Below are 20,679 nucleotides of genomic sequence, written 5' to 3' on the forward strand. Positions count from 1 at the left end.
TGGACCGCTCCTATTTATCTTGTCAGACTGTACTGTCCCTGATACACAAACACATGGAATTGCAGCTGTTCTGTTAAATATTTTAGCTAGTGACAAAGGAATATCAGCTACTTGTCTCATAATCCTAGAGTAAGAGGTGATTTTGCAGATTATAAATGCCACCCTATTTTTCTATAGGTTTACCTTATTCATTTTTATAAGTGTGTAAATAACTGTGCTTCTTCAAAATATTAACAGAATCCTCCAAAATGTTCTGGACTGAGGAAAATAGAGAGAGAGAGAGAAAATCAGTATCTTGAGACTAAATTCTTGACTCATTGAATTACCTAGCTGTTATGCAAGAATGAAAGGAGCAGAGACATGCTGGAGGCTAGTAAGATGATGTAGCAGTATTACGTTCTTTTGAACTGTAATATTTTACTGCCCATGGGTCAAGCAAGGAGATTCAAGAAACTAGATCAAGAGGGAACAGACCTACTCGGTCTGTTGAAAGAATATGTAATCTGGCTTTTTCTAAGGGCCAAAACAACAACAACAACAATTTGTTGTTTTTTTTTGTTGTTTTTGTTTTCTTTATTTGGCTTTTAAATTTGTTTTTCTTTAAATCCTATGGAATTCATTCACATAAATACCCCAGTAATAACAATAAAATACATTTAACCATATCCCACCATCTGAAAGAGCATCCTTTTGTTTTGGAAAAGCAGGGTTTAGACTCTGCTGGAGGATTATGTTGTGAGCAATGCATTTGAATGTTGTCATGAATTTTAACACCAAATTATGGCTCCAAATTTTCCTGGTCAAATGTGAAAAAGCAAAATACAGATTCATTCAGAACATTTTGTCCCTCAGATGTGTACTAGACACAAAGATACATTACTTCTAATTCTTATTTTAACCAAGTTGTGAGGTGTAACATACAAAGCCTTGTAAAAGCCTACTGCCATCATCTTACTATGTTTGAACTTAATTATAAACCCTCAATTTTCCTAATTAGAAGATAATGAAAAGATATGGCAGTCCTTTTGCTGTTAGTAATTTAGCTTCTTCAAGGCATGGCAATGAATCATCCTGTAAGGCAAGCTTCCAAACAAGGTCACATAATTTGTTATACAGAAGGTAAGCACAGGCTTTGTGACTGTAAGGGAAAGGAAGCAGACCTATGCTTGAATCCCAGCATAAAATGTTTGAATAGCTTTTTTTTTTTTTTTTCGTAATAACCTGAACTGGAAGACAAAACATGGAAAACTTGTAGTTATGAACCTCTGCACACTGCTGTGAACTGAAGATTTCATGCATGTGGCTGTATTGCTTGAACAAGCAAACTGCCTTTGAAATCAGCATGGAGGTAGGACTGAAATATGTTTTTACTTTCTAAGCTTTCTACCCTCCTTTGTATTTTGTTTCTTCCTCTGAGTAAAAGAAAAGCACTCAAACTTTGTCCTTAGAAGTGTAAATTGCATTTGTTTCTCCAAACCATTCTTTCTCCTTAGAACTAGGTTAACAGACAGAAAGCATGAGGTATTTATTACCCCACTGTTTTCAGTAAGACCATTGTGAACATGATGGTATGACTATTATGCATTTTTATTTGTCTTCAAATTCTTATTGCCAAAATAGCTTGCTGCTTATAAAATTTAGCAAATATCGGCCAGGATTTCTTGGTCCATTAAAGCCACTTTGCTCCTGGCACAGATTTGGAAGCAGCATGAAAATAAGATAAGTGATTTTTTTCTGTGCAGGACAACTCTGCAGAAATTTGGCAGAGGAACTTTTCTCTTCCTACTTTACAAACCACAGTACAATATATATGTTATGTATTTTTTTCTAAGCTATATCTTCTTCTGTATAGCAGTGAAGCTACCTTATACTGTCACAAGTATACTTTCTCCTTCCCACATAATCACTCATGGAATTTCTTGTTCTCATGTCATATTCTACATTAAAATGATTTTTGTTCTGGATTAGATGATTTTCCCTACTTCATAAATAGATGAAAAGACATGCAGATAAGTTATATATGCAAATTAATAACATAAGATTCTATATAGCTTCTATATATAATACATATATAATTTTATACTAACGCAAACATATTGTTATTTATATACCAATGTGTATAACCTTAAAATGTTACACAAGCCTTGTTACCAACTTGATGCCAGCAAGATACAAATATTTAAGCATATTAATTCTAACTAATACACTGCATAAATTCTAACAAACATAGAATACTTTTTTTTCTTCTTGAAGGTTATTTTTATTTTAATTTAAAAAGTAAATCAAGTAGCTTATTCCACAATAAAGATTCAGTTGTTGAACTTTAAAGTGAATATATATATATGTAAATGAGATATTTATAAAAATGAGAAGTAATAAAATTAAAATATTAGTATTTTAAAACTGAAATTAATATAAAATGAGTTGACAGTGATATTTGTGTGGGTTTTCTTTTTTTAGAAACATGGTAAAACTAGTAGCTCCAGGCCTGTAGCTTTGAGTTCTGATTCTTGCCTGTCAGCAGCTCCCAAAAGCAGATCAGGTGATGCTTTCACGGAGACTAGGGAAGAGGGCAATTGTAAAGGGGTAAACTGAAATTTTGAAATCTTATGGGCAATTTCTTTTCTCCTAAAGAAGAAGAGAAATTAATACTGATGCCTTAATTTGCACTAAGTATGAAATACGTGGATGTTCTGTAGTCTCCTGTGTTATTAAAATGTCTGGAAAAAAAAATGATTCTATGGTTCTGCTGTCCATAAAGCAGAAGATATGGACTACTGATCTTACCAGCATGGCTGTCAGGGTGTGAAGACACCCATCTGAAAGCTCCCCACCCCAGAGCTTTCTCAATTCATTTGCTTTTGGACAGTGACTGGGATCCTCTTCTGGACCTGTTATATTACAGTAAAAAAAATTACTCTGATCTGTTGCTTTTTCGTTTCCACTTGCCAAAGATCACCAAACACCTAAAATAGTCTGTCTGAACTCTTCCTGTAATGGCTCCCTAGACTACTTATTTAAATTAAACTTAGTTTAAACACTTTAAAGATAGATCTTTATATACAGGTCTATATATAGGTCAATATATATATATATATGTTTCCCTTTACTCTGGCTTACTCAGCCAGCTTCTCTGGCAATAACAGTAACTATGAGCAGCTCAAGGTAGGCTAGGGAATATTTATTTAATTTTAATTTTTCTTTACTCATTTCAAGCAGAGCTCATTGAAGTTGAATTTAACTGAACTCATCCCTGCAGAAATAAATAGAAAAGTTCTTTCTTCACTAGAATTGACCTGTTTTTCTAGTCTATTCCTCCCCAGTGAAGAAAGAAGTTAAAAAGAAAAAAACATTGTTCTATTTTTCCCTTCTATCCACCGTCTCCCATTAATTTTCTCTTCCTCTGAGCTGCTTTTAGAAGACAATAACTTCAGACACTGCTTATCATACAGCCTTTGACTTATGTAGATATGAAGCTTGGCTTGCACTGAAATATTATATTGATATTCTTTTCATTATTATCGATATTAATAGTGATAATCATATTGATATTGATCATATGATATCATATACCTGTTTCCATAATTTTAAAAACAAAGTGACAAGACTGTCATCTTGAGGTGTGGCTACCTTTACTAAGTAATTCTAAATAAATAGCAAAAAAAAAAAAAAAAAATCGCCCATGTAATTTGAAAGGTATGGTTCCAAAGAATTATATAAAACAAAAACTGGCTTTTTCGAAGAAGAGATCTGGTCATATTCAATATAATCCTGGAAAATAAAGAGATTTTGATCTGAAATTTGTCTACTCACTTACTTTGTTAAATATCTCAAATAATATGACCAAAAAAAGGACAATGAATGCTCCTAAATGTATTTTAAAAATAAAGTAGGATTTTCAAAGCAAACAAACAAACAATAATAAAAACAAAACAAAACAAAACAACAACAACAACAAAATAAATGTGTTATATGGAAGAAAAAAAAATATTTTCCCCAGAACATCTTGTTTCCTTTACCTTCTATTTTCCTTTTCCAACTCCTTTCTCCCCTGTCCTCACCATTCTCTCCAACATCAGTCTGGCTCTTCCCTACTACTGTCTCAAATTATTCCTTCTGTTTTTGTACATGATTCTGTCTCTATTAGTGTCATGTCTGGATCTGATCTTTGATCAAAAATCTGAAAACACCAGAAGTATTGTCACTGCACTAACTGACCTATAAATGCATCCCATTTTATCCTTTACTAAAAAATAAGTTATTTTCCCTCAACAACTTAATTAAGAAGCCAAGAGGTGATCCAAATGTGTGAAGTCTACCTTGACTAAATGTTTAGGGTTTTGGAATTTGCAGAAAAATGAAGTAAGAAAGAATAGCAGAGATTGAACATTTTTTTTATTTACCTGTAATTTCTAATTGAAAATAAATAAATGAATAAATAAATCTGTAGAAGCTGAGGAAAGAGGGAGTTCCATGACTGACAGAAGCTACGTGTTGCTCCTATTGTGTACGAAACTTTTATATTGTCCTTAGGCTTCTGAAAGGGAGGCATATATAGCATATTATAATTACAAATGCAAGAAGCCTCAGATAAAGGTTAGTACCCTAGATCTTCATGCAGTGCAGGACAGGTGCTTAGTGACTTCTTTTTGCATATTAGCAATGCTGCTGGGTATCTATGGGTGGGACTTCTGGAAGTATACACCAGCTTTATCAAAATATTCTCTTTGTATTTCGTTTTAGATACTAATTACATTAAGTGTGGGGTTATGTACCTGGCTGAATCTGGGCCAAAAAATCAACTTCATAAACTGTGTGGGAAGAAAACCACACCCTGTACTAGCAGTATTAAATGAGACATATCTTTTCAATGCATATTTCTGACAAGACAGTTGATGATGTGAGTGTATTATAATTTTTGTAGTACAGGTTATACTTTCCAATCAATGCTGATAAGCTAGTGAACCACAAACCAAATCCATTAGGTACAATTTGCACATACTGTCAATGATTTCCATGTGCAGTCATTCCATCAGAAATTAGTGCTGTCAGTTCAAACAAAATAAAATGTAGGCCAGGCATTTTCTGCTTTTAAAGTAATGACTACTTGTGCTCAGCTTTATTTTGGATGTTGCTCTTGCCCTGAAAGTCTTTTAAAATCATTTCAAATTTATTGCTAAAATTTATAGTCATTATATGCAATTAGGTGGATCATAAGTGTCTCAAAAGTAATAAAGCTTTAAAAAAATATTTTAGGTGTGATACACACAAGTGAAAATTACTCTGCCATTATTATTATTATTTTGTTTAGTAATCTCTTTTTCATGAAAATATTCTGTTTTATCAAATCTGTTGTAACCTCTCTCCCTTTTAATCAGGATAATTCTTGTGTCTTCTATGTCTATGGTGATACCAGCTTGCTCACTGGAAATGTCAAAAGAAAGCCTCTTCTCTAGATAGATTCTCTTTCTTCGGTCATATTAGAATTTGCTGTTACAGTTTCCTTGGATTTCTTTTTTCTGTGTCGTTTTCTCCTGGTAGCTGTTTTATCCATCACTATGTATTCTGTGTCATTTTATAAAACAGATTAAATAAAGCAGACAAGCTATTGTGCCTATGTCAGTGCTGTCATGTAAAAGTCATGGAAATGTCATGTGATGTGCAAAAGAAGTGAAGAAAGTTTCCGATTTTTTTTTTTTTAAAGAAGAAGAAAAAAGGAAAGGAAAACATTTTCTTATGGGATATTGAATACAAATTGTCTTTAGAGCTTCACAAAATAATAAATGTTATGTTTGCTCCACTGCAGACCCTAATGAATGGAGTTCAGAGATAAAGAGATTAGATCTACCATTTCATCTTGTAAATTTTTTCCTCTGAAATTTTGTAAATTAAATAATCTAGAAATGTGTATCAACATTAGAGTGGATTAATTTTTTCATAGACTGGGCCTTGATCATTCAGTAGTCCTAAAACAGTTCAGTACCTAATCTAAATGAAGATTTAAGTGTTAGGTTTAGTATTTTGACCTCTAACTCCTACTGGCATCCCATCTGTTTCTTTAAAAAGAAATAGAATTCAACAAACAGAGAGAGGCCAGGTAGATACAAAGATATAGGCACCAGCCAAGTCCCTGGGATAATTTCACATTCATCAGTGTGGGACATCTGTATTAGCTTGAATATACACATCCATTCTTTCTAAATTCATACAATAAATGTTTTTTCATCAGGGTAAATTAAATTGTGTCATCTAGCCATTCATGTTTGATAAAGAAATATACATCTATCTCTTCCCCTGTTACTATCTTTAAATGCAGAATATACTGGCAATATAGGAGTTGTATAGTTTATATGAAACAGGTTAACGTTTATGAATATTATGAAACCGTCATCACAGAGAAACTCTGAACCTGATGTCTTTTCTCTAACGGATCTTTCTGTTTTAGGAAGGACTTCCTTAAATAAAAATAACTAGGGTAATACCTCCCTAGAACATTTTATCTCCATCATTGAAAGTTTCAGACATTTGCTAGAGAAAATGTAGATTTGACCTTGTATTACTAATATTTGAGTTTCAAGATAGAGGCTGGAGTATAAAACCTCCATGGCTCTCTTCTGACTCATGTCTGTGGCTCCTTGACTTAGCCACAACAAAGGCACTCTAATTTGGACGTAGCTGACAGGGTGCTATGCTCTTCCTATTATCTAGTGAAATTAAAGATATTAATTTCCAGAAGTGTCAGTTTGGAATCTCTGAATAACATCATTTTAACTGTGAAGTTCAACTGCGATGAACTGTGACAATCTCCATTTTCAGAGAGATTTTAAAATAAGTACAAAGATTTTAAAATAAGAAAGTTGGGAGTAGAAAAGAGGTTAAACTGCTAAAACTTTTCAAATCTAACCTAACCGTAGAGCAAGTTATAGGATTGGGTAAGCAGTTTTTTAGAGAAAAGACCAATCTGGATGTACGGAGGAGTCATACAAAGAGAGGAGCTGGGGATCTTCAGAAGATTGTAGGATATCAGTTGCCTCAGCGTCCTGCAACAAGATGAGCACCTGATGTAAACTGACATGATGTCAAAACAAGCACCAATTTTACCAAATCAACTTTCAAGAACATGTTACTATCCCTTATATATGAATGACTGATTAACATTGATAATAACAAAAAACAAATGGAATTAAAATAAAATGAAGTAAAATAAAATAAAATAAAATAATAAGTAAAATAAAATAAAATGTAAAATAAAATAAAATAAAATAAATAAAACCTCTTTGTGAATATCTTTTTTTTTTTCTTTGTAATATCAGGAAAGTGATTCTGTACTGTAAGAAGACTGAGAAAAAAAGTATTCAAACAGCTCCACATAGTGCTCTGTCCCTCACATTCATTATCCTGTTAAGTGAAATAAATAGCTATGTTGTCCAACAGTTGTTCAAAAGTGAGAACCGCTAATCAGGTGTTTGAACTCTATCCGATCAGTATATCATGTAAGTCTGTGCTAACTGGATACAACTGATTTTTACAAGCAGCTGTTAAATAGAATTTTCAGCAGAATGTCTATAGGTCAGAGCTGTGATGGGAGCAAAAATGTAAATGGTGTGGGAATATGTGTTACTCATTTAGTAGGTGACATTCTGAAGACAGCTTCAGAACGCAATAGCACTCTGATCTAGAACATATTGAATCCACTGTGCTTCTCAAAATACTATTTCTTAGAGAAAACATAGTGAAAAATGTTGCTGGATATAAGGTGGTACAAACTAAAGTAGCTTATATTCACTTACATTTCCTATTCATGTGTAATAGTAATAATAATAATTATGTGTAATAATAATAATCGTGGAATAATAATAATTCATGTGTAAGTCTAAGCTGATCTAATTTAGAGAGAATTTAAGATAAAAGACTACTAGACCAGCAGGAAGGATGTCAGTGTTTAATGCAGTATTAGGATGCCTTGAAGAATACAGAAAATCTTATGTTTTTCTAGGCTGCCTTTGCCAACTAATATTTCATATTCATCTTTAAATAGGCCAAAAAATAACTTAGAATAAATGTATAGTTTAGTTGGAAAACCCTTAGAACTTTCTTTACAATGCCAAAAACTTTTTTTTTTTTTTAACTTGTTATTTTTGCAAAAGCAATTACAGGAATGATTTGCAAAACCAAAATGTTATAGTACAGAGAAGTAATTGAAGTATTTTTTTTTTTTTTTTTTTTTTTTTGCTTCATGGATGTATCAAAGCAAAAGACAAGCTCATCAAATTTTTAATCTAAGTTCTAAAAAGACTGTTTTTTTTAAATTCCTACAGTGAATGCATTATAAAAATCTATATGGAAACAGCCTTGATATTTTCCGTTTAGTTTAGTTCAGTTGACATGAGAACAGATTAACCTTTAACATCTAAATGGATTTTTACAAAGATACACAGCAAGTTCCAAGTTATTCTAGGGAAAATTAAGATAGGAACGTCTGGAGAAGTTTCTTGTTTGTTTGTTTGTTTGTTTCTGTTGCTTTGTTTTGTTTTTCCCCCTTCTCAAGCACTTCGATATTACAGAGTTGAAAATTGAGTATTTATATAAAAAGAAAAACTCATAATTTATCTTTAATTATTACACTTTAAGATGTTTCAATTTTCAAACATTAAAAAATTCTCATGCTAGCAAACAAAATTCCTTTCATGCTCTTCTGTTTCAATTTTCTGTCATAAGCTCCCTGCTTCACAATTCAAAACTCACATATGGTATCCTTTTTCCCCACCTGCATGTCACCGCATCAATTTCTGTGCTGTTTTACCTGTAACCGTTTCTGAGTCACTGTCTCTTGTGGGTCCCTTCCTTTCCTCCCCTTCTGTGGAGTCTCTGACTCTGAATCCATGTTTAGACTCAATCATAGCCGAGTTTTCATTTTACGAATATTTTGAGAAAAATATTAATATGTTCTAAATGCAGAAGAAAACAGTTTTCTGCACATGACTAATATTATAGTTGAACAAAAAAAAAAAAAAGGAGAAAGAGTAAAATGCATCTTTATGGTGTAGAAAAATCTAAGTTAGTACAAACCGAATTGTCAATTAGAAAATAATGAGATTTAACAAATCAGAAAATGGATTGCCAAGATGCCTTGGTCGACAGTATATTTTTAAGTGATAAAAGTTTCTCTCTTCTGCTTCTCAGCAGTCTTTAACTTTCAGATTGCACTCACGTCTTAAAAACACTCACCATCAAATTACAGTAAGATTAAGCAGAATTTAGTTTGCCATTTGTTATTAATTTTACTAGGTTCAGTTTTGGCCAGTGATGTAAAAATTATAATTGGAAGTCACAGGCTGACTTAAGCAGAAAATAAGAATTAATTATAGAATTGATACTTTTTATTGCTTTAAAAATAAAACAAAACAAACAACAAAAAACTAACCAGTTGTTAGGTTTCAAAGATATATTTCTTAAATGAATTCTTGCTTGTATAATCTGATTTATGTACTCATAATGCCCAATGAAGTGTACATTGTGCAACAAATTTAAAAGTATTTGTTATAATTGTCTAATTTTTATATTTGAAACATCAGTAGGGTCACGATTATCTTAGAAATATTTTGTTAAAATCATTTAAAATTGCATTATTTTAATAAATGTCTTTTATAAACTCTTGTTGTCTTGTAAATCTTAACTCTCCAATATCAAAAGTCCTCTAACATTCAAAGGAGAAATAAATAAATAAATATCCTTTGGGATGTTATTTTTCTTCTATTCATTAAGGAAAAAGAAAAAAAAAAAAACACATTTTTCTGGGCTAAAAGTAAATCACACTTACTTATGTTGAACAGAGGCAAGTACTTTTCTGGACTTGTAACCCCCCAAACCTTTTGGTTTGTTTGTTTGTTTTGTTTTGATTTTTTATTATTGTTGTTTGTTTTGTTTGTTTGCTTGTTTGTTTTTTGTTTTGTTTTGTTTTAAGGGAACTCTACAGTCTCATTATTAAGGTTTAAAATGTTCTTTGATATAACAAGAACCCTTCATATATTTATAATTTTAATCTCTATAGAAATAATTTTGTTATTCTGTCACATTAAATATGAATTTTATGGGCTATGCAATTTTAGGTGACAAATCTGGACTATTGTCACAACTTTTTCTGGGATGTTCATGAGGATTTCTAGTCCCATACTGAGATGAGGGATATAAGAGAACTTGGAAGGTACATATCTAGGTCTAGGTGTTGTCACAGTAGCTTACAAAAATACTGGCTGGAATGGATCCTAAAGTCTGTCTCTGGGGAAGACCACCTGAGGAGTTCAACTTCTACCACCTCATAACAATTTCATTTCTCTGTCTATCTGTCCGTTAATTTGTCACAAAAAGAATGATGCACTTCACTCATAAGACAGAAACGGTAATATATTTATTGATGAAAACAGTGATTTATCAGGGCTTAATTGTGAAACGGAGAGTGATTTAACAAAATTCTAATGGTAAATGCAACATTAACAAGGTTTGTGATGCCAAGGTCATTTGGTTATTTACTGCATAGAGGACAGAGTGAGACTAAAAGTGTCAGGGAGACCCACTTATTTAGTCATGAGGTTCAGAAAAAAGTCCCTTTTGCCGTCCAAAATCCAAGATACAACCAGATCCTATCCCAATCCCAGATTTAATAATTTATACCTAAAGGATTATGCACAATCAATCCTTTATATCGCTTAGCTAAGGTTACAAAGTTTCAGCATGCTTAGACAATTAAACGCAGTTTCAGCAAGATAACTATTGGTTACTTACAGAGTATCTGCCACAGGTAAATGATCTCTTCACCTCAAGCAGTGACCTTGAGAGGCATCCCTGCTCAAGGGGAAGATCCTGGCACATGGAGTACAGGACCACTGCAGTACAGGAAAGCTCAATGGACTCTGGCCTGTCCCCTATTTTTGGGGTAGGGTGATTGACTACGAGTCATATTTCCATACCAGCCATATTTGGTTGGTGCATGCTCCATTAGCCCTTGGATCTATGTCATACAAATCTACCTTGAGCCTGGTTCAGCTATCATAACCAGGTGCACACATCACAGTCACCACTGATGGCTATTGCCCAAGCAAGGTTACAAGTGAAGGGTCAGGTTAGGGGAGGTGAGGAGGAGTATACCGCCACACCATTTGCTTCACAAAACATTTGGTAATCTTCTTTTTCACCAGTTCAGTTAATCATTTCCCACATGGCTTGATAACATTGTTTGTGTGTGATAGTATATACTGTTATACAGGATGTAAAATGAAATTATGACGCTATTCTTTTTTGGCCATAACTTCTTTGAATGGTAAGTTTTACTGAAAATCTGAATCAGTGTTGTGTGTCACCCAGGAATATTCTGGTTTCCCAAAACATAGTGAAGTTGACCCAAAGCTCACTAAAATGATTGCACAGATGCCAACTGCCTTCAGGCCCCTACTGAAAAATGAAATAGTCTAGCCTATAAAGCCCGTAAAATGTGTAAAATAAAAATTTAGGGTATAAAGGCTGAAGCATTCATTGAATCTCTGCAGAAATACTACTTTTGAGAATACTAAAATTAAATCAGCATTGAAATACGTTTGATAGTAACTTTTCATACCTCTATCTAAGAAAAATAAAATAAAAATACCATTTATGTACCTCAAATGTTGCCTGCAGAATTGAAGTTGTAGACGTGTTATTCTTATGCTTAGTAACCTTCATATAAAATTACGTCTAAAAGTCATTCAGAATCTGAACCTGAAGACCAAGAGGAGTTTCAGCATTGATCTATATGGGAACTGCAGATAGATAAAAAAAGATTCAGTCCAAGTAGACATCTTTAGACAAATATCTGAAGGGTCTACCCCTCTCAGTGGCCACTATCTCACTGCACAGCTAGATGGCTAATGGTCGCTCAGTCCAGCTTCCTCCTCTTTGCTACCTGCAGCTCAATGCCTGCAGGCAAAAATTATGAAATCATTATCAGAAGAGGCTTCAGAAAGGAAAAAGATCCTTTCATTGCATCTTGAAAAACACAGCCTGCTTATAGAGTTGGAAAACTAGGGCTTTTTTTGAATGACATCTGTGTCTGCATCACATTGTTTAAATGCTGCATACAAGATAGAACACACATTGAAGGACTTAAAAGGATCTTTAAAAACAAGCTTTCTTTCTGTCTTTTTTTTTTTTTTCTTTATAGTCTTAGATGTCTGTAAAATCTCAATTTTCTTCCTTCATTTTAGCAAGTTCAGAGTTCTAATAAACTTTTGTGTGGAAATGGGGTAGATGGCCCACACAACAAAATAATTCTTAAAGAATAAAACAAAATATATTTGGTACTCTTTATGATCCACCTGCAACCCTGGAGGTGAACTGTCCATTTCTCTTACATTTTTACACTTATACAGTCCCATTATAGACACTTTGTAGAGTATTCTCTTAACATTCATTTAGCAGATTAAGGAAAACATTTAGGTGTAATTTTTATAATGATATTTTGAGGCAAATAACTTGTGAAGATCATCACACACACTAACACTTCTACTTTCATGTGATTTTCTCGTAGTGAGCCATAGAACCACTTCCTTTTTAGCAACAGCCATTTTGGGACCTTTGTCTGAATTTCACACAATAAAGTTTTGTCATACAAGTAGTTCAATATGAACTGGAGCTTGATAGTTTTTTGAAATTAAAAATTATTAATCCTGCAATGATCTGTCCTTTGGTATTCTAGAACTTTCCATTACCAAGTAAAAAATGGTATGGATTTAAACACCCTACACCACCTTTGAGATGAAGGGGAAAACCTAAACTCTTTTGGAATCAAACTGTGAGTTTTTTTGGCTGCTGTTTCTTCTCTATAAGTGACACTTCCTCTGATGTAGAGGGACATCGATTTTGTAAAATCATTTATATGGAATTTTTCTACACAATGCTAAGCAGTGATGAATTCCACTCATGATTATGCTGTAATAAATACACTGACTTAATCATTAGTAAGGATTACCCCAAATCACTGTGACTTTACCAAAATAGTTCAGACAAGAATTGATTTAATGTTAAGCAAAGAAAACAGGACTGTGTCTAACGATGTTTATCTCCCTAAAAGAAAAGAAAACAACAACAACAACAAACAACAAAAACAACAACAGTTATTAAACTTTCTGTGACAGTAAGTTCTTATTTTAGTGGAAGGCCCAGAATAATATTTCATTTTCATACAGTAGCAAAGATTTCTAAAAATAAATAATAGCAAAAAAAAAAAATCTAACCAGACTTTGGATATTTGGTGTCTATTCTTATATTGTGTAAATATTGTATAAATATGTACAAATAGTTTTAAAACTATTGTTTATTAATGACTCCCTGATACCAATTTAGATATCTCCTAAGGAGACAATGTGGCAGGCTGACAATTCTGTTTTCCTTGACAATGTTGACCATCATTTTTACTCCAGCACAAAGCTGCAACTGTTCATTTTATAGGCTGATTTTCAAATTCTGAATGAAGAGCAACTGAGGTATCCAAGTTTAATAAAAATGATATGAAACATAAAGGTCAGGGATCTTTGCAGCATTGTATTGATTCGAGCTTATAGAGATAAGATATAAAGTTACTTATTAAAGATTTAATAAACCACTGGCTATCAATGGGCCTGTACATGTCTAGAGAAAGTAAAAATAATTAAGTTCCTTCAAAGACTCATAAAATAATTGAATTTTCATTTCCAAACAATCTAATATGTTTTCAAGTAAATAAAGAAGGAAACTGTTTATAAATTATGCACTGAAAAATCCTTTGAAAGGATTTAAAATTTCATCCTGACAACTTTCATGCTATTCTTGTATTTCACTCCTAGAGTAAAATGTTAGAGACATACTATATATTGATAATTCTTCACATTTTATGGTGTCGAAAACTAAAGGCAGGATCTTATTTTTTATTATTATTTTTTTTCATTTAAGATAACATGGTATAAGAGGCAAATTCTGATACCTTTACTTTCAGGAATATTCTCTTTAATAATCACTCCCACTTGCATTAAGCACATTAGTAACAGAGTAAGATAACTTATGATGAAGTAAGATAATTTATGATGATGATAAAGGCTTCAATTGTATCATTAGATCTATCATTATGCAATGTGATAACAGTGTCCAAGCATATTAAAAGAGAAAAATTCTAGTTCTAGACTTGCATCTAAACTTCCATCATGAAAGGAAATGTAGCCTGTCCTAATAGATTTTCTTTGTTGGATAAATGACTAAGTCTTGATTAGCTCATCAAACAAGTAAGTAGAAGTGTGCCAGGCTTTTTAGCTTATGGCACAAAAGAGGCTGCTGTAGCCAGCATCACATCTGTTTTTTCTCGAGTCTTCAGTATGACTGACCACTCCCAGCAAGATTACCCAGTACAGCCCTTCAGAATGCATCCTCCAAAATGTTCACATTTATTCCTTGTTCAGTAATAAAAGCCTTGACCAATTTTACGTTTTATTAATAAACACTTACCAATGTAAAATGCTTATAACTTTTTCCTGCATTTAAATATGTAAGACCACAGCTAAGAGAATTTATAGATTCAAATATCTGGGCTACATTTTTTTTTTCAAAAACACAAAAATGATTAAGCAATTGAAGCATCTCTCCTGTGATGAAAGGCTGAGAGATCTGGGTATGTTTGGCCTTTAAGAGAGAAGGCTCAGGGGGAACTTATCAATGTATACAAATACCTGAAGCAACAGTGCAAAGAAGGGGTTGTGCCAGCATCTCCAGGAGGTTTCATCAGAACATCAGGATGCACTTCTTTACTGTGTGGGTGACTGAGCACTGGAACAGGTTGTCCAGAGAGGATATGAAGTCTCTCTCCTTGTAGATATTCAAAAGCCTGACAAAAGTCTGGGCATCATCCTGGAAAACTGGCTCTAGGTGTCCTTGTTTGAGTAGGGGATTATAACAGATGACTTCCAGAGATCCCTTCCAACCTACACCATTCTATTATTCTGCCATTTTGTGACTACTTGAGCATATGCTTACTTATAAATAAGGAAGTATAGACGTGGAAGCTTATAAGGAATTCAAAATTCATGTTCATTATATCTACCACATTATCTTATTTTAGCTTTTAAGGGAAAAACAGGGCTGAAGATAAGTGGAGTTGTAGTTACATATATTCTCCTACAGTAATCCCCAAGACTGTCAATTTCCTTTAACTGTTTTCTGGTTTGTTTGTTTTGTTTTATTTTTTTTTTTTGTTTTGTTGTTCATTGCCATTATTTTATTCCTGGTAAGATGCTGAATGAAAAAACATGTACTATATTTTAAAGAAATTTTTTCAAGCATGACATCCTTTAAGATTCTCAAGCCACTGTTAACCTTTCAGGTTTAATGGTGCATTTCACCTCATTTACCAATCCACTCTACATTGACTCTTGCACAACAGGCAAGTAAATGAACCATTTTTTATTTAACCTTATACATCCCTTTTCTTTCTCCAGATACAGTATTATGATTATGTTTATTATGATTACCTGGAGTACTGGGCCCCAGATTTGGGGCCCCCAGCACAAGAAAGATGTGGACTTGTTAGAGCAGGGGCCACAAAGATGATCAAAGGGCTAGAGCACTTTTCCTATGAAGAAAGGCTGAGAGAGCTGGAGATGTTCAGCCTGGAGAAGAGAAGGCTTCGGGGAGACCTCATCACGGCCTTTCAATATTTAAAGGAGTGTTATAAAAAGGATAGAGAGGGACTCTTTACTTGGGTAGATAATGATAGGACAGGGAATGGTCTTAAACTAAAAGAGGATATATTTATATTAGACATTAGGAGGAAATTCTTCACTGTAAGGGTAGTCAGGCACTGGAGCTGGTTGCCCAGAGAAGCTGTGGATGCCCCATCCCTGGTGGTGTTCAAGGACATTTTGGATGGAGCCTTGGGCAACTTGATATACTGGGTGGCATCCCTATCTGTGACAGGGGAGTTGGAACTAGATGATCTTTATGGTCCCTTCCAACCCAAGATATTCTACGATTCTGTGATACAATAAAATTTCAGATGATTCTACTTAGAATCACAGAATCATAGATTCTAAATAGAATCATCTGAAATTTTATTGCATTGCAGAATCATAGAATACCTTGCATTGGAAGGGCCCTTAGGGATGCCAGAACTTCTTTGGTAGTGGTAAGCCCTTCCTAGATCCTAATATTAAAAATCTTCTAAAAATACTATAAAAATATTATCACTTGATTTCCTGTAATAATCATTTATTCTGTAATAATCACATTTCCTGTATTTACTCAATATACTATACTTATCAAAAATATATTTCAAAACTGAATATAAAATCATTTCTCAAATTTCTTAATTTCTTAAATTAAGAATTATTTAATACGTTATCTCTGTATACACTCTTAAATGCTGTCAGTTCAGTCCAGTTTTCCCAAGAGAAAAGCTAATGGTATAACATTTATAAAGCTTGAATGTATTGTGAACTTCTAAATGTTACCTTTGTCCTCAAGCAGAAAAGGAAAATGTCATATGACCTCCTTATTAATTCAGTATTCTGCATTGTTTACATAGTTTCATTAACCTCTATTTTCTTTATTAATAGATGTTATGTGTGTGTGTGTGTGTGTGTGTTCAGAGTTCATCAAAATGCTATATTTTGATCAATATTTGGTTATATGATCATTTTGCATATTTCTGTTTTGAAGTGTATCATAGTTTGCAAGGAGCATGAGAATGGTTTATAATGTCAATATATGGTAGAGTGAATTATAAATGAGGATGTTTTCCATTTCTATGAAAACATTTCATTTCCATTTCATGTCCACTGTGACATTTTAGAATTCAAAGGAAGTTTCCTATAGGCATAATTTAATTTAAATAGACTTTTGGAATTCAAATCTCTAGAATGTCCTCTCTCTCATTTTTTCATTGATTGATAACAAGACTGATGTTCTTCACGGCATTTCACAGAATCACAGAATCATCTAGGTTGGAAGAGACCTCCAAGATCACCTAGTCCAACCTCTGACCTAACACTATCAAGTCCTCCACTAAACCATATCACTAAGCTCTACATCTAAACATCTCTTAAAGACCTCCAGGGATGGTGACTCAACCACTTCCCTGGGCAGCCCATTCCAATGCCTAACAACCCTTTCAGTAAAGAAGTTCTTCCTAACATCCAACTTAAACCTCCCCTGGCGTAACTTTAGCCCATTCCCCCTCGTCCTGTCACCAGGAACGTGGGAGAATAGACTAACCCCCACCTCGCTACAGCCTCCTTTAAGGTACCTATAGAGAGCGACAAGGTCGCCCCTGAGCCTCCTCTTCTCCAGGCTGAACAATCCCAGCTCCCTCAGCTGCTCCTCATAAGACCTGTTCTCCAGACCCCTCACCAGCCTCATTGACCTTCTCTGGACTCGCTCGAGCACCTCCATGTCCTTCTTGTAGCGAGGGGCCCAAAACTGAACACAGTACTCAAGGTGCGGCTGTTCTTTTAACTTAGCAAATTAACCCTGACACAGTTCAAGCTTCTCTTCTCCTAAGAACAGTTGCATTTACATCATTTCAGACAGCTGCACTACTTAATACATATTTAGGCTAAATAGTTATTTATTAACAAACTCTGATCATTAATGGCTAATATGGGACTGTAGTGGTCTTGGCTTGGATAGACTTAATTTTCATCATAGTAACATCTATGCTGCTATGGTTTGGATTTGTGACATAAGCAGTGTTGATAACACTGATATGGTTTTACTTGTTGTTGAACAGTGCTTATACAATCAAGGTATTTTTTGTTTCTCACTGTGCCGCACCAGCAAATAGGCTGGGGGAGCACAAGAAGCTGGAGGGGGACAGAATCAGGACAGCTGACCAAAACTGACAAAAGGAATATTCCATACCATATGTCATCATGCTCAGCAATAAAAGTTGGAGGAAAGAAGGAAGAAGGGGGAATGTTTGGAGTAATGGCATTTGTCTTCCCAAGTAACTGTGATGTGTGATGAAGCCCTGCTCTCCTGGAAATGGCTGAACATCTGTCTGCTGATGGAAAATAGTTCCTTTTTGTTTTGCTTGCACACACACCTTTTGCTTTACCTATTAAATTGTCTTTATCTCAACCCACAAGTTTTCTCACTTTTAGCATTCTAATTCTCTTTTCCATCCCAGTGGAAGGGATGGAGAGAGTGGCTCTTTTGGGGGCTTAGACGCCAACCGGGCAGCTAAGTTAACTGTCTTAACCCAAAACAGCAACAAACAGATTGTTTAACAGGATTGTGTAGCATCATTTGCAACTCACCTACACGAGATCTTAACTCTTTTTTTTTTTCTTTTTTTTTTCTTTTTTTTTTCTTTTTTTTTTTTTTTTCCTTAAAGCTTGTTACATTCCCCTGGCATGTAAAGAAGTGGTGTTATTGGCAGTGTCACCTGATAATGAGTAGAGAGTTTGTGACAGCTGTCAAAATTTCCCCGGTAGACGTGGAAATGCTTCACATCTGTTATATGTAGTTTTGCAGCTGGAGAACATTGTATTCTACAACGAAGTCTTGTCAGATTAATTTATTTTGCACAGGGGAGTGGCAATTCCACACCTCAGAGAAAGGAATAGTTCTCATTAGATTTTGTCTCACAATAGACTTATCTTAGAATCATAGAATCATTAAGGTTGTAAAAGACTGTCAAGATCACCTGGTTCAACCATTACCCTACTACCAATGTCACCCACTAAACCATGTCCCTAAGCACCAGGTCTAACCTTTCCTTGAGCACCCCCAGGGATAGTGATGCCACCACCTCCCTAGGAAACCAATTCCAGTGCCTGACTGCTCTTTCTGAGAAGAAATGTCTCCTAATTTCTAACCTAAATTTCCCTGGCGCAACTTGAGACCATTCCCTCTAGTCATATCACTAGTTACCTGCAAGAAGAGGCTGACCCCCAATTCCCCACAAGTTTCTTTCAGGTAGTTGGAGAGAGCAATAAGGTCTCCCCTGAGCCTCATCTTATCCAGACTAAACAATCACAGTTCCATCAGCCGCTCCTCACAGGACTTGTCTTCCTTAAAAGATTTCATCTAATGATCAATTTATTGGTGCCCCTTTCTGAAACCTTTTCCACAAGAAGTTGATCACATCAAAGTAAAACTCATCCTTACCCTGCCTGTCACCCATATTTTTGCTTCATGGTAAGCTGATTTTATAATCAATGTTCAAAAAATGAGATGAAGATGTATTAAAGCATTAAAGGATTAAGGAAGTATATACTGTTGACAACCTGGTTCTCAAAGGGAAAAAAAAAATTACAGACCAGATAGACAGATGAATAAGGAAGTGGAGCATTTTAACATAACTGTGAAGTAATATTGCTACATACTACACTTATGATAACATGTAGGATGAAACCACGAAGATGAAGGTTGGGAAGGAAATGTGAATCTTAATGTTCTCTTCCCCAAAGTAGCTAATCAAGTGTGAAATGAAATTTTCCACACTGGTGATCTAAAGTATAATTTACAAGGAAAGTAGTCTATAAGTGCCTGAGCCTCATATGACCTCCCAGCTGTATATAAAATTCCTCTGATAATATCTCTGCTGATTAAGTAATTTAGAAAGAGAGTTATCTGTGTTTGTTGATTTTGATAAGATCAAGATGACAGATTTATGCATGTTCTGGAATACACTGGTGACTCAAAACATACCTACCTTGTTTAGAAAAGTTTATATTGTGCATAGAAAGAGTAATATAAATAAACCATATAACATCATGTAACATGAAGAAAGAAGTACTTCTATTCCATTTCAACAGAGATGTACAAAGGGTATTGGAGACTTTGAGCACTGTCAAAATTAGTGGAATATTATATCAACACAAAAGTTCTATAGAACAATGAATGAGAGTTATGGGAAAGTACCAAATGTTAAGAAAAATAAAGTCAGGACAAGTCTAAACTGTTAAGATATGTGCCAAATGACCAAGTGGCAGACCACGTGATAGATTCCTATGATGCAGGAGTCTGATAATACAGATACAGAAGGAAGAAATAAAGGAAGTAGTACATGAAAAATGACTATCCAAAAAATACCTGACAGATTCTGAAGGTGGTTTTGTGATAGAGAAATTTACTTATTCATCCATTTGTGATTAATGAAATATTACATGGAAAAAACTCTAAAGGCAAAGTTATGGCAATAGTGCTGCCATAAAAATAGTGCTGCTTGAAGTATTAGCTGAATATTAACAGATTAGTGTGAATAATTTCATTTCAGTGTTTATATTCTCAAAATACATAAAAAATAAAACAAGGAAAGTGAGACAGAAGACAGAAATATCAGAAACTGCAGGATAAAGTGCTATGCAAGAGACAAGAGATTAATTAACACTTCAGGATATTAATATGTTATTCCAAGACTGAGTTACTGATAATGTAATATGTTACCATTTTAGGAGCATAAGGAAGCTCTTAATGCATTTTGCAGCTTCCTTATCATGTAAAACATCTCAGTTGGGATACAGAATTGTGCTAGTGTATAATACTGTGATCTTTATAATCGGTTAACCTTTGCATGTCATTTCATGCACAGTTTTGTTGAAGCCTAATGGGAACTCATTTTTTCAGAAACTGTTCTTTAACCCATTGCTAAATTACTCAAGTCCTTGTTATAAGAGGTACATC

General features: G+C 34.1%; 1 long non-coding RNA gene across 1 annotated transcript in view; it reads left to right on the top strand.

The window, feature by feature from the left end:
- The first annotated feature begins 251 nt into the window (after positions 1 to 251).
- The window catches only part of LOC308193466, a 134,316-nt gene continuing 113,888 nt past the window's right edge, over positions 252 to 20,679 (top strand). Inside the window, exon 1 of the long non-coding RNA XR_013949660.1 lies at positions 252 to 1,348. This is a non-coding gene — a long non-coding RNA (uncharacterized lncRNA). The remainder of the gene's footprint in view (positions 1,349 to 20,679) is intronic.

This window comes from Anser brachyrhynchus, assembly GCF_964034855.1.
Source record: "Anser brachyrhynchus genome assembly, chromosome: 3".
NCBI lineage: Eukaryota > Metazoa > Chordata > Aves > Anseriformes > Anatidae > Anser > Anser brachyrhynchus.